Source organism: Rousettus aegyptiacus, unplaced genomic scaffold (assembly GCF_014176215.1).
Source record: "Rousettus aegyptiacus isolate mRouAeg1 unplaced genomic scaffold, mRouAeg1.p scaffold_m13_p_13, whole genome shotgun sequence".
In the NCBI taxonomy this organism is placed as follows: Eukaryota; Metazoa; Chordata; class Mammalia; order Chiroptera; family Pteropodidae; genus Rousettus; species Rousettus aegyptiacus.
The window spans coordinates 59,674,251-59,689,413 of NW_023416288.1; the positions used below are offsets into that span (position 1 = coordinate 59,674,251).

Sequence of the window (15,163 nt, forward strand, 5' to 3'; positions counted from 1 at the left end):
TCTTGAAATCTCCTAGAGCATAAACACTGAACAGATCCAATATTAATTAATTTATACTATCTATTTCACTTACATCGGCTGAAAATTAAAAGGCAATTTAAAAGGATAATATAATCAACCATGAAGACTAGTCTAATAATCACTAAAGCTCTGTGAGGTCAGATAGAATGATTGGTGCTTTATGGAAAAACCCTTGTACAAAAATAATTATGCTGAAATTCAGTAAGGCCTCACACCACAATTAGAACAAAATGTACATATTTCCAAACTCAAATCATCCCTTTATATCTTGTATTTCTATAATATGTACTCAATATGTAGGTTTCAGAACATTTCAAAAAATAGAAATACTTTACACCCTTTTCCAATTTTCTTATCTTTGATTTTTTTGCTGAGGATCTTAACAAGTAAAAATATCTTAAACCTGTGTTAAATGCTTTCAATGATAGAATAGTATTAAATATTAAAACACTTTCATGTCCTTTAACCATTTATTTCTACTACAATCCTATTGACCTCAACTGTTTCCTATAAGGCAGACAGACAGGCATATATGCCTATATATCCATTTCTAAATGGATGTTAACTCATGTCGGTGGTCGAGGCTAGGCATGAAATCCTGGAAGGAGGGTTTAAATAAGACACTTTAGGACTCATGAAATGATTAACTAAATATCTAAGGTCATTTCAAACTCTACAATTCCATGATTCTATTAACTACAGTTTAAATCTCTACCATCTTTGATTATAAGGCCTATAGCTGATTATGTATACCTATATTATACATAGCCCATTTAAAAAAAAAAAAACAGATTAAAAAGGTGCATAACCCATTTATGGAGCTAAATATTTTATAAAGAAAACTACTTTTTCTGTTTCCCATTGAGTAAAGAAAACTATTAACACCAGTCCATGGCTTTCTTTTCTCAGTATGTTTGGAAAGAAAGATCAGTAACACAGGCCATACCTCTACAACAGTGTCATCAAACTGCAGAAGATAAGGGCTATGGTAATAAACTTTTTATTGAATACACTATATCATTTGTACGTGTTAATTAAGGTCTAAAAGATAATGGTAGTGTTTACTGTAAAAAAAAAAATCCTGATAAATGTCATTCCTTACACTATACTTGGTACCTAAATTATGTAAATCCACATGATTTTGACCTATATAACTTTACCTATATATATTCGAGAATATTATCCTAATATAATTGTCTGCCAGTATTGAACAGAATTCAATATAAAAAAGAGCCTTCAAAAAATTACCAAACCTAATTAGACCACTAAAGTTATCATGATGAGAATTGCTTATCTACAATGCTGTCCCCACAGATGGGAACCTGACCTCAGAATACTGACAATATTCTCAAGCAGAAAACAATGAGCTACCACTTAAAAATAATTCTTGTGCCTCTGATCCAAGCGTCACTACAAATTCATACTTCTGATACCCAAGATGCTTTAAAAAAAAAAAACTATTATATAAATATATATTAAGAAATTTAAAAAGAAAAAGTCTGGCTCAAAATCTTCATAGACAAGAAATGCAAACAATAAGTAGAGCCAGAGTGTGTGTTCAATGAGCTCTGTCTGGGTAGAGAAACCGGCAAAGGCAGGTGGATTTGGCCCATGCGGGTTTATAGAGACTTAAGCTCCACTGGCCAGGTAAGCTGACAAAGTCCTTCACCAAGGGCTGCAAGCCCAGGACCAATCAAGCTCTAGACTAGACTGGTAGGTTGCTAGCCTCACCAAATCCTTATCTTCCATTCATGTCCCAGTGGAGACACTTGGTCAACTACATATCTTAAATACTATTCGGTTCACCAATGAAAAATTACTTCTAACATCTTTTATTGTAATTAATGCACCCACTGGTGCAAATTGAGAGAGCAGTATCTGAGGCACCAGTTGCCTCTAGAGTATAGAATCTTGATTAGAGTCTTTCAAACATTAACTAACTACCCCTGGAGTGTGGATTCCTGATTAGGGTACTTCAACTATGTTAACTAAGCACCCCTAGGGTACAGATTAAATTACTTTAAAGAAAACTACAGACAATATACATTCCACTCCTGAAAGGAGGCTGCCTTGCCTAAGGCTATTGCCAACTGCTACTTGGGGCTATCATTTATAGGATCTAGGAGTTTTTACAGCCTCAAAACAGGGCTGGTTTCAATTCTGAGGTAGAGACGAATGCCACATTGCAGTGAGTTTTAAAGCACAGTAAATGTGCACAGGTCCTTCCATAAGTAAAAGTGGGCTAAGGGGAAATGATGGGTTTGTTTGTTTGTTTGTTTTGCCTTGGGGGAAGGTAGAGTGGAAGGTTTGATTAAAATAAAAACAAACAAAACTAACATCTGCTGAATTAGTTTCCCTTGAGATAGTGCTTGATGTGCATTATCTCATTTAGAGCAAGAAGGATGTAACTTTGAAGATCAAAGAATAGCAGCTAATAGAAGCTACTAAAAATATAACAGGGATACAGGGTAAGAAAAGGAACCAAAAAAAAAAAAAGATGAACTAATAGTTTATATTAATAGTCACTAAAATGTATAAGGTTGCAGCCCTTTGTTAATGTATGTTTTTATAAGTTCAATTGCCCATGGAGACAGCATGATATAGTAGAAAAAAGCTGAGCATCATACATTTTAGATTTGATTATCATCTCCACCAGTTTCTAGTTGTATGATCTCTCTCAAGTCATGAAATCTTGCTGGGCCTCAATTTCTTTACCTATAATGTAGCGATAACATTATCTACAGAATTATGTGCATTAAATGAGATGTGACATTAAAACACAAGAACAAGTCAAAAGAAAGGAAAAACAGATAATTCTAAAATTTCTAGCTTTGGGAAATTTTGGGTTGAAGACAATGGTGGCTGCTGAGGTCCCCATCTCTCAATATTTCTTCCAAAAACAGCATAGAATGTCAAGCATGCCCTCTGGATAACTCAAAGAAACTGCCCTGAATTCAAAACAACTACAAATAAAAATAAGAAAAAAACACCTAATCTCAGCAAGTGATCTCTCATGCTCCTGTTTCACTCATGCTCAGCCACAAGACTTTGTTGCAAACAAAGGTAGACTAAGCAAAACTGTAATGAAGAAACAAGCAGGAAGCTAATGACGAACCTAAGATTGATCTAAAACAATTCCTAGAAAAAGTCCACCCTAAGTTTTGAAATACTGAAAGTTAACTAAGCAAATTAGAGCATGAACTATAGGTAAGAGACTTAAAAGCAGACACAACTTGAAGGAACAGTGTTTGAGACACATCATTTCTGGGGGAGAAACAAGACAAAAATAGAGAAATGCTCTGTGGTTACTGGATGGTGACGGTAGAAAGAAGAAAAGGAAAAATTGGGGATCCTACTAGAGTCAAAATTCTAAGAACAACCTTCCCCCATCAAAACAAAAAAGTCTACTGAAGTATCTAGATTTTGCTATAGTGACAGAAGAGGGAGCTAATGAGCTAAGATTCCTATAAACACCCCAATATCATAAAAATGAGCAGGAAAATGAACAGATTCATATAGAAGTATATCGAAAAAAAAATTCAGGATATCAAATGCGCAACAGAGGAAAATTCCTGTAATAAAACAACCATAAAACACAAGAAAACTACATGACAATACTCCAGATGGAATTATATACTCAAGTAAGAATTTGTGGAAATAAAAAGCCAACTTAAGTCAAAAATCCAAAAACTAAGAACACACATGGACAAGTGAAGGTGTAAGAAAATTGACAAAACTCAGTTAATATATGAAAGAAAAAGACAAAATTATCTCATTCATGAAAAATAATTTATAAAATACCTAAGGGAGAATAAACTCAAATGAATATTTTATAAAGGGTATTGAGGAAATACAAAGAACCAAAATAGGAAATATAAGGAGCTATAAAGAAATAAAAAGACCAAAGAGAAAGTAGTAGAAATGGAAGCCAAAGAAAAAAGTAATATTAGAAGAAAAACAAACAATAGAACTAATACTTCAAATAAAAACCAAGAAAATTTACCAAAAAAAAAGTCTTCAATTTACAAAATGAGAGTCCACTGGGTATCAGGGGTAAATTAACACCCCCAAAAAATCAAATCAAGACATATCCTACTAAAACTATTCAATTCCTCAGCTAAAAAAGTCCTCAAGGCCTACATGATCAAGTAACTTACAAGGGTAAAAAAATTAGATTGGCATCAGAAGTTTCATAAAACACACATAGCTTTTTACACAAAAAGCTCAATAAGCAAAAGTATAAACCAAGGAATTTATACCCACTCGAGCTGCCCTTTAAATAACAAGGCTATAAGTAAAAAAGTATTTTTCGTTTTTAAGATTTTTTTCCTTTTATTATGGTGACATCGATTAACAAAATCAATTAAGTTTCAGGTGTATGATTTGACTATCTATATATCCAGATAGAGACAGATGATATATATAGTTATTGCATTGTATGTTCACTGCCCATAGTTAGATGTCTTTCTGTCACCACATATTTGACCCCTTTTACCCCATCTACCTCCTCCCTTCCCCCCTCCCTTCCTACCCTCTGGTAACCACTAGTCTATTGTCCATGTCCATGAGTCTCTGTTTCTCCTGTTTGTTGCTTTTATGTTTATATCCCACATCTAAGTGGTAGCATGTGATTTTCAACTTTTTCTGTCTGCCTTATTTTGCTTAGCATGATTATCTCGAGGTCCATCCATGCTGTTGCAAATGGCAGTATTTCCTCTCTTCTTATGGCTGAGTAATAGTCCATTGTATATATGTGCCACAGCTTTTTAGCCAATCATCTATTGTAGGACACTTCGGTTGCTTCTATGTCCTGGCCACCATGAATAATGCTGCTATGAACATCAGCATGTAAATATCTTTTTCAGATATGAGCCTTCAAGTCTTTAGGGATAAATACCCAGTAGAGGAATTATTGGATCATATGGTAGACCAATTCTTAGTTTTTTGAGGAACCTCCATACTGTTCTCCATAGTGACTATATCAATTTGCAGTCCCACCAGCAGCGTATGAGGGATCCTTTGTCTCTGCATAATGGCTATTCTAACAGGTGTGAGATAGTACTTCATCAGGGTTTTGATTTGCATTTCCCTAATAGCAAGTGAAGTTGAGCATCTTTTCAGATGATTGTTGGCCATTTGTATGTCTTCTTGGGAGAAGTGTCTGTTTGGGCCCTCTGCCCATTTTTTAATTGGATTTTTTTCTTGTTGTTATGAGTTGTATGAGTTCTTTGTATATTTTGGATATTAGGCCCTTATCAGAAGCATTGCTTGTAAATATATTTTCCCATTCAGATGGTTGTTGATGGTTTCTTTTGCTGTGCAGAAACTTTTTAGTTTGATGTTGCCCCATCCATTTATTTTTGCTTTTACTTCCCTTGCCTTTGAGGTCAAATTCATAAAATTCTCTTTAAGTCCAAGGTCCCTGAGTTAAATTCCTATGTTGTTCTCTATGCAGTTTATTGTTTCAGGTCTTATATTCAGATCTTCAATCTATTTGGAGTTAATTTTAGTGTATGATAATAGATAATCTAGTTTTCTTTTTTTGTAGTTTTCCCAGCACTATTTATTGATGAGGCTTTCCTTTCTCCACTGTATGTTTTTGGCTCTTTTGTCAAAAATTATTTGCCCATTAAAACATGGGTTTTCTCCTGGACTCTCGATTCTGATCCACTGGTCCATGTGCCTGTTTTTCTGACAATACCATGCTGTTTTGATTATTGCCGCTTCGTAGTATAGTTTGAAGTTGAGCCGAGTGATGCCTTCGGCCTCATTCTAAGAGTATTTTTCAATGGAAGGAATTCTGCACCTATGAGCCCTTCTTGAGGAATCTTTTAGATGAGCCTTATCCAATCGAAAAAACTGAGAAAGTCTGAGCAAAAAGACAGATGAGCACCTAAAATATTTAAATAAAAGTTTAAGACAAAACGAAAGCAAGAGTATGGATGAATGGCAGCTATACAAAAGTAGCATGTTGTGAAAAAGTTAAAATAATGCAAATAAAAACTGGCAGAAGAGAGGAAAGGGAAAATAAAGTATATTATTGTTATCTAGGGAATGGATGGGAATTAAAGGATATTAATAAAAACAAAAATCTGAGAGTTAAAAGTTACAGAAAAAAAGAGGCTTAGAATATTTTCAATGGTTATATATATTAAATATATTAAAAGACAAACACTAGAAAAAAAAAACAAAGATTTAAAAAAAAAATTGATATCTCAGAAACATAGCAAAGATACACATATTTATAAAGTACAGTTGAGACAGTTGAGATAGATCTATCAGTCATTTCAATATATTCAAACAGATCCAACTGGTCTATAAAATTTTCAATTTGACTCAAAGGAAGGCCCACCTATATACTATACACATATCTAAAACAAATGTAGAGAAGCTAGAAATATAGAACAAACCAATGTAAGCCAAAGAGCATTAACCATAACAAAGAAGAGCATTTTTAATACCAAAAGCCACAATTCACGATGAAGCTATAACACTTATGATTATTTATGTACCAACTTAAACAGCAACCACCTTTTGAAACAAAGGTGATACATAGAGGAAAAACACACTAACAGAAAATTTTAATGCAACACATAAAAAAAAAGGAGACAGAAGACCTAACCATCATAATTAAATAAGATAAATCTTATGGATATATATCAAATAGTACACTTAATAATAATTATTCTTTTTCTAAAATACCCATGGGACATTCACAAAAATTGATATGTTAATCACAAAGAAAATGTAAGTTCCATAAAGTAGAAATATTACAAACATCACTCCATGAATTCAGTGCAACAAAACTAGAAGTACTAATAAAAACAAAACACAAAGACCCTTTCACCTTTAAAGCTGAAACTCTTCTACTAAAAACACCTGAAACAGACTGAAATAAGACATTATCTTTTTTTCCAAAATGATAATGAAAACACCACATATTGATGTCTATAGGATACATTTAGTGTTGATTAGAGGAAAATTAATATCATTAACACTTATCAGTGAAAATCAAAGCATAATTTCAATTTCTAGCTTAGAAAAAAAACATGACAAAGGAAATAATAAAGATAAAAGACAATGAGGTAGAGAAAAAAAACAGTATACATTATCTAATCAATATGTCCAAATCCTGGTTATTTCTGGAAAATGAAAAACATACTACACAAACCTCTAGCTACTTTGATCAAGAAGAAAAGGGAGATGGCACAAATGAATGACAAAACGGAAACAAAAAATTTCAAAGCCATAATACTTTATAGACCCGTACGTATAATTGATCAATTAAATGAAATGAATAATTTCCTAGAAAAATAGATTAAAATTTATTCCACTAGAGACAGAATGCTTAAGAGAACGATTTACATAGTAGAGAAAATTATTGAGAAATAAAAAGTAAAACCTTAAAAAGTATGAGATCAAACAGTTTCACACAACAATTACCAAACGTTTAAACATCAGATAGCCCCAATGCTCTATAAAGTATTGTGATGAAGGACTAGGCAAATTCCCACGTGGGAGGGAAACGAAGCCCTGAACTGAGAGAATTCTTTCTATACTGTTGGCGGAGAATATAGAAAGAATTCAACGCACACACCAAAGTTAGAGAAGGGTAAACACTCCACAGACAGAGCGTGGTCTCTCAGAGTGTCAGAGAGAGCCTAAGAGAGACTCAGAAGGACTAAGACAATAGAAAGAGACAAGAACAGTGAGAGAAAGAGTAAAGGCACTGAGAGACACCCAGAGAAAGACACTGAGAGGGACAGGGTAAAGACAGTAAGAGGGGATTCAGTGTATATATCATTCTTTAGTTCCTCTGAGTTACAGTTCAAAGACTTGGTTTACCCATCTCCTTTGATATGGACATACAGTGAGGAAGGGTAAGAGCATGGAGCGTGAAAAGGAAAGAATAGGTAGCGTGAAAGGCCTGCTGACAGTTCCCAGCATTTAATCCACAGGTTCTCTATGGTTTTAGCCATAGGGAATGAACAATTTTATCTTGTGTAGGGCAGCCATTTAAAGACTTTTTCCTGTTCCCCCTTCACAGTAGTGAAAAATAAGTTGTTGGCAACCCCAGAAGAAGTTTTTCTTTGTTCTGCAGGTGTCCCCCATGGCCTGGCTGCAGGGCTGATCAGCATATTACAGTCTCTGAACATAGCTTGATTTAACTTTTTAGTTCTCTTGCCTCCTCCCTACATTACTTCCAGAAAATTGAAAATGAAGGAAAACTTCCTGATTCCTTTTATGAAGTAAATTATGACACTGAAACCAAAATATAACAAGATTTAGACTACAAGCCAATATCACTTAGGAACACCTATATATAAATCCTAAATAAACTACTAGCAAACAGAATTCAACATCACTTTGAGAAAATACACCATGGTCAAGAGGGATTTATTCTAGGAATGAAAAATTGATTCAACATTAGGAAATCCATTATTAATAGTTAAAACTTAAAAAGTGATAAAAGGCATAATAACAATTCACAAAAGATATATAAAAATGGGCTTTAAACATGAGAAAAATTGTTCGACCCAATTCATCATCAGAGAAATGCCAATTAAACAATATTGTGATATTATCTTCACCTATCAAATTGGCAAAAATGAAAAACTATGATAACACTCTTTAGCAAAGCAGTGGGGATACAAGTAGTCTCATACACTTTTGGTGGTAATGTAAACTGATGCAACTCTTCCGAAGAATTGTCAATGCCAGAAAAAACACATATAGGCTTCTCTTTTGACTGAGTTATCCCTCTTCTAGATATTTACCCTAATGATACATCTCCAACAATATGAAAATACATATGCGCAAGATTATTCATTGTATCATTGCTTGTAATAATGCTTATATATGAGAGGATGGCTGAACTATGGTAAATAGACACAACAAAGTACTATTCAAGTGTAAAAAGAAATCTAAATCTCAATGAACTAATATGGAGTGATTCCCTAGATATATTATAAAGTGAAAAGAGCAAAATATAAGAGTATCTATAGTATACTACCCTTCATGGAAGAAAGATGTAAGAAAAAAACATACCTGCTCTTTTGTGCCAAAAGAAACACAGTAAAGATAAACTAGAAACTAACAAGATTGACTATATGAGATGGGTGAAAACGGAACAGAAAAATGCTTAGCATCTACTTGTCTTTTTTACATATTAATGGAGAAAGAAATGGCCTGATAAAAACTGGGCAAACAAAAAACAAATCACAAGAGACCCAAAAGGTCCAAATACATAGAAAGATTCTCAATACCACTAGAAACCAGAGAAATGATTTAAAATAACTTAAACTGAATAAAATCAAAACTTGTCAGATATGTAAAAATCAATTTGCAGAAATTAAAGTTCACCAAAGCTAATTTTAAGGGCAGGAAGTAGAGAAACAAAAGCTCTCACACATAGCTCAGAGGCATCTATGTTGCTATAAGCACTTGAAAAAGCCATTTGGCAAGAAAAGTTTAAAATGCACATTCTTATATGCGTACACACGCAACCCTAAGAAAAGGGATTCCCCACCTTTAAGACATCGTGGCCCATATAGAAAATAATAGTACATACACAGTACAACTAGGGTAAATGGAGGTGGCTGCATGTGACTAAAGAGGACTTGCCTAGGGATTCTAACTGCCCAAGACCCACCCAGCTACCCCAAAGGCTGAAAGGTTCAATATCTCGGATATACCTATAACCCATTCCCAAGAAATCAGGGGCTGGACAGCTCTGTCCTACAGAAATATGTACAAGAATACTCATTGCCCTCGGTCCTTAATTATAACAAATGAGAACAACTTATACCTTAACTATAGGGAAATGGTTAATGATCTATTTTATAATAAAATGCCACACGGGAGTTAAAATGTAAAAACTAGAGCTATACTGTCACATAAGAAAATCCAAAAAAATTAGATGTTGAATGAAAAACCCAAGTAGTAGAATAATATGTTGTTTTATACAAGTAAATTAAGTAAATCGTACAATTAAAATTAAGTAAGTAAGTACATTAAGTTATACAATTTACTTAAGCCTTAAACTTTCAGGTGAATAAGTCTAAATATAAACATATAATGTGTATTGTTTATATATAAATATACACATATATAAACCATAGTTTCTATATTTACAAATTCACAACAGTACACATATACACACATAATAAAGGAATGAAGACATACAGGAAAAAGATGAAGAATAATTTCAAAATAGCAGTTACCGCTGGAGTAAAAGAGAAAAGAAAGGAATTAAAAAAGAATTCACATAATCACAAGGGGCTTTGATTATACCCATAATGTTTCATTTTTAAAAAAAAGAGAATCTTAAGTGAATAGAGAAAAATATTAACATTTATTAATCTAGTGGGAAGTATATAGTGGTGGTTATATCTACATATATCTATATATATGGTTATTTCTTTATATTCATATATATCTATATGGTTATTTCTATGTATTCATATATCTCTGATAAATGAATATTTATATTTATAATAAATATATTTTGAATACTGAAAAAATAAACTCTAGCCTTGCTTCACTTTTACTGTAGAAATACATTTGAGCGATTAATTTTATTTTGCCTATCCTGTATATATTCCTCAATTTTATGACAAATGATAGAAATCAACAGATACATCATAAGGACAAATGACAAATGTAAGATACTTGAGGAACCGCTGTTAAAATGCCTTGGGAGACCTCGACCTGAAGACAGAAGTAACTCAAATATTTTTTGGAGAATCAGATCTTCATTATTCTGGACATGTGAGTTCCAAGGAAAGGAATTTTTTCTCCTTTTTATGTTGAGTTTAATAGCTCTGACCCCAACTAGAAAAAAATGTTTAAAATGTCAGACCCCGTGTTAAGATAAATATTAAGTCCCAGAATGAGACTATGAATAAAATACACAGCAAGAAAACAGCGGCAAAAACGAAAATCATTTAATTTGTGCTCTCTTTAGGTTTTATTGCCTAACCTGAGCTGGTACCAAACAGAAAAGAAGTCCAGTTTCATTACAGTTATGTTCACAGCAAGCCCAGCAGGAACGTGAATAAAATGAATAAAGAAGGTACAAATGAAATGCCTGTGTACTCTGGGAGTAATTGCTCAGTCAAAACGTTCCAAAGGCAGTATGCCAAATGAAAGGACTTACTGAGAATCCAAAAGCTTAAACCAACATTTTCCTACAATTATTGGCTTTTCTCCACACTTTTCCCATCCTTCAACTCAAGTTATAGTTGAATCACTACATCTAAATTACGCATTAGTTTCCCTGTAAATTATAAAACACTGTGACTGGTGAAAAGAGAAAAAAAGGCTTGGAAAATACATCCCTTACATATTTAGAGTGGGAACAGCATGAGGTCAGCCACCGATGATTAATTAGCATCTTGGTTCAACCTGAACCAATCACTCAACCTCCCTGGATTCGATTGTCATATTTATAAAATGAGTTTTAAAAATATATGATTAACTGTAGAGTATAGCAGTTTTTCATATGTTTACTAGCATAGATGTCTTCTTATGCAAACTTCCTGTTCATATTTTTGCCTATTTTTCTATTAGCTTGTTTTATTCATTTATAAAGTTCTTTATATATTCTGAATATTTAACCTGTCAGGCCAATCTTTCTCTATATATGGACTCTTCTGTGAATTGCCCACTATTTGCCCAGCTATTTATTATGCCATTTCTTTTCTTCATTATTATGTAGGAAAGCTAAGTGGATGCTAATCATTTTTCTCTTAATAGGTTTCTGCCAATCTGTGCCTTGATTTTGCATGTTTTATGTTTTAATTAGATGATGCATACACATTTATAATTCTATACAACTTTCATGATAACCTACATATTTAATAATATACTTAAATGTAATATAAATACAATAATCATATTGATAATGACAACAGTACTGGTCCTAACTACCTCACCAGACTGTTGCAACGGTTGAACAATATATCTTGCAAAATATAACACAAACTGACAGGAAATCTCTCACAGAAAAGTCGTTTACAACTCTACCTCTAAATAAGACATGTGAAAAATGACTCATTCACAAACAATCAAAACTCTCATTTAATTAAACTAACATGAAAGTTCTCAGGAATTACCACCAATCTGAATTTATGGCACTGCAATGGGAGATCTAGTATACCCAGGGATTCTTTATTGGAACTCCCTGCATAAAAACATCAGTTCTAATGGATTACACCTTCAATCCTATTATTTCACGAGATGAGAGGGGAGCTTTAAGAGTGTCTCTTAAACTCACTGCAGAAAATGACTACTATTTTCTAGGCTGACCTGCAGAGCACTTTACAAATAGACTCTTAGGACTTACTGTTCATTATTAATAAAACAAAATTTCTGCCCTTTATTATAGTATATTTCATCGGCCACACATTTTTATGTGTACTTAGTAACATTTTATGCAGTTCTCTACATTTTTTACATCTTCCTCATTTATACAATCCCTTTGATAGTGTGACCCAGATTAATATAGTCCTAAAGACTAAAACTGCAATGATTTAAAAAGACTTCACACGTAATTTCAAGAAAGTCAAATTTCTACACGTTGGCTCCCAAAGATAAAATAAGTCAGGAAATAGGCAGTGCAGAGTGTGATAAGCAGACTAATGACACCAGAAAAATACTCAGGTCCTCGTCTCCAGAATCTGTGAATGTCACTTTACATGGCAAAGGAAACTTCACAGATGTGATTAAGGTTTAGAACCTAGAGATGGGGAGAGTATCCGAGTATCCAGAATTATCCGGGTGGGAATCAATCTCATCACAGGAGTCCTTAAAACAGGAACAAGGACACAGAACAGTAGGTCAGAGAGATGTGATGTGAGAAGGATGTGACCGTCCCTGGTGTTGAACATGGAGGAAGGGGACTGCAAGTCAAGGAGAGCAGCAGCCTCTGGGAGCAGGAAGAGGCAAGGAAATGGATTCTCCCAGAGAGTGTCCCTGCCTACATCTTCATTTTAGCCCAATGATACTCATACTGGACTTTAAACCTACAAAACTATAGAATAATAAATTTGTGTTGTGGTAATTCATTATGGTAGCAATAGAAAATTAATGCACAGAGCATACCTAGCTCATTTGCCAGGAAAAAAACTTAGCACACTCTGGAACCCAAATCCTGATTTGAAATCACAGTTCTACTGCTTGTCAGCTATGTCAGCCTAAACCACTATTAACCCTCCCTCAGCCTTGGTATTCTCATCTGTAAAATAGGGCTAAAAATACAGTAAGTCCTCACTTAATGTTGTCAATAGGTTCTGCAACTTTAAGCAAAACAAAACCAACTTTACAACAGGCTAACCGGTATAAACAAGAGTTAAGTTCCTATGCACCTCATCAACATAAACCAAAACATCATTCAAAGACCTGCTATAGTACCTAACTCAAAAGACTATTGAGGTACTAAATGAGTTAATCCAGGTAACGCATTTAAAATACTGTTTCACAGATAGAAGGCACTAAACACATCTTAACTATGCTATTATTGATTTGAATCAATAATTAACCATTAATAATTTTCGATCATCCACAGAAAAATCACGTGATCAACAGTCTTCAAAACAGTCAAGGAAATGAGCCCTTCTAAAAAGAAAGGTCTGTACGCATATCTACCAGCAGTCTGCATAATGGTCCCAGCCTCACTAAACTACCACATGGCTTCAAGAGTCACTCCCAATAATGAAGGAACAGACTGCCAAAGTCACAGTGTCAACAAGAAATCCACTAAGTGATAAATGCTAACAACAGGGCCTAACGGAAAAAGTGACCATCAAAAAGAGCTGCTTTCTTATTAAAAAATAATATATATTGCAAAATTAAGTCTCTACTGAAATTTTCCATAACTGGCCTTTTTCAGCTTGTTGGTATTTATACGGCACTTTTCATTTGCAAAACACCTGCCCTATCATTTCTTCATAAAATTAAAATTTTATTTCACTTGCCTACTAACTCAGCAACATTTACACAAATTGACATAATCGGGCTAAGCAATGATGATTCACACTATAAAAACAAAAAACTATAACAATTGGTAATTTCCACAAAAGCTAGAGGTAAGACATAAATCAAATGTATAGATATATTTTCTGTTTCATAATGCCACACACTACAACAGCTCATACGGTGTCAAACCCCAAAGAAAAGCAACACTATATCAGAAAGAGGGAGAAAACAAAACCTTGTGACTCCACGAAGAGGCTTGAGTACAAACCTTTGTAAAGTACCATATAAGAACCAGTGTTCGGGTTTTTTTAAAATCGGTAACCAAGACGACTAACAGAAAAATGTATTATAAAATAATCCCTATGGTAAAAGCAATAAACGCCAAGATTCCAAGCCTAAAAAAACCTAAAATTTACTAAAATGATATTTTAAAAGGTAATTAATATGCCCCAACAACATATTGTTAGGCTCTCAAAAACTAACAATAATTTCAATTGATTACACAAAACAAATTGATCAAATCCAAATTATTGTTCTACCTTTTCATTATTTCAAGCTCTATAGGACTATTGAGCTACAAGAACTATGAGAACTAATTTTATCTGAAAAGCCAATGATAATCGACTTTACTATTTCTTTAAAAGGCACTGCAGACTTTGGCTGTCAAAGGAATGGAACCTGCAGGGCATCCCACAAGACATCCAGTCCCCTTCTCCCCAACCCAAAGCGGCAAGAGCAGAGAAGCTAAGCTCTCTGCAGAGGCTGAGCTGAACTCTGTGATGGGCAGGTTGCGAGTCATACCAGAACTCCCCTAAATACATGCACACAGAATCAAAATATAACCTCCCTCCCCCAAATTTAAATATAAGCCAAAATGGCTCTCCTTTATCTTATTCAAGAGTATCAGAATAGGAACATGATTAGTTTGTGGTTATGTCCTCAAAGTGCATTATGTGTGTATGGGTGTGTTTACACACACATACTGAAGTGGAGAGGCCACTAGGAAGGTGCAGGAGTCAGGATATGAATCAGAGATCACACACTCAACGGACCAGACAGGGAACATAATACATGAAGGAGCTGGGTAAAAGCTAACAGGAGCAACAGAGGGTCTTGCAAGAAAGGAAAACACATACTCCATCAAAAAGCATTCAAATTCGACTTC

General features: G+C 34.0%; 1 protein-coding gene across 2 annotated transcripts in view; it reads right to left on the minus strand.

Moving 5' to 3' along the window:
* EXOC4 (exocyst complex component 4) overlaps positions 1-15,163 on the minus strand; it is a 632,532-nt gene that overhangs the window by 561,316 nt on the left and 56,053 nt on the right. The gene's annotated exons all lie outside the window — the stretch shown is intronic.